The sequence below is a fragment of the Jaculus jaculus genome, chromosome 20 (genome assembly GCF_020740685.1).
Source record: "Jaculus jaculus isolate mJacJac1 chromosome 20, mJacJac1.mat.Y.cur, whole genome shotgun sequence".
Taxonomy (NCBI): domain Eukaryota; kingdom Metazoa; phylum Chordata; class Mammalia; order Rodentia; family Dipodidae; genus Jaculus; species Jaculus jaculus.
This window is the reverse complement of record NC_059121.1, coordinates 19,368,594-19,369,136: the sequence shown is the minus strand read 5'-3', so window position 1 is coordinate 19,369,136 and position 543 is coordinate 19,368,594. Positions and strand designations below refer to the sequence as shown.

At 43.6% G+C, this 543-nt stretch overlaps 1 pseudogene; it reads left to right on the top strand.

Moving 5' to 3' along the window:
- Positions 1–207: 207 nt before the first annotated feature.
- Positions 208–543, top strand: LOC105945102 (annotated as a pseudogene).

Genomic DNA, 543 nt, shown 5'->3' with positions numbered 1-543 from the left:
TTTGCAGTGGCTGGAAGCCCTGGTGCGCCCATTCTCTCTCTATCTGTTTCTCTCCCTCTCTCTCTCTGTCACTCTCAAATAAATAAATAAAAATGAACAAAAAATATTAAAAAAAAAAAAAAAAAGCAAAACCAGCTCTTTCCTGCCATCTTGGCTCCCGTGCATGCCTGCTGGGAACTGGGAACAGGACTTTTAAAAGGCATAAATATGTCTGGGAGGCTCTGGGGTGCAAGGCCATTTTTGCTGGCTATAAGTGGGGTCTCCGGAACCAAAGGGAGCACATGGCACTTCTTAAAATTGAAGATGTTTGTGCCCAACAAGAAACTGAGTTCTATGTGGGCAAGAGATGTGCTTATGTGTACAAAGCAAAAAACAACACAGTGACTCCTGGTGGCAAACCTAATAAAACAACAGTCATCTGGGGAAAGGTAACCTGAGCCCATGGAAATAGTGACATTGTTCGAGCCAATTCTGAAGCAACCTTCCTGCTCAGGGCATTGGACACAGAATACGTGTGATGCTGTACCCTTTAAGGATTTAAGA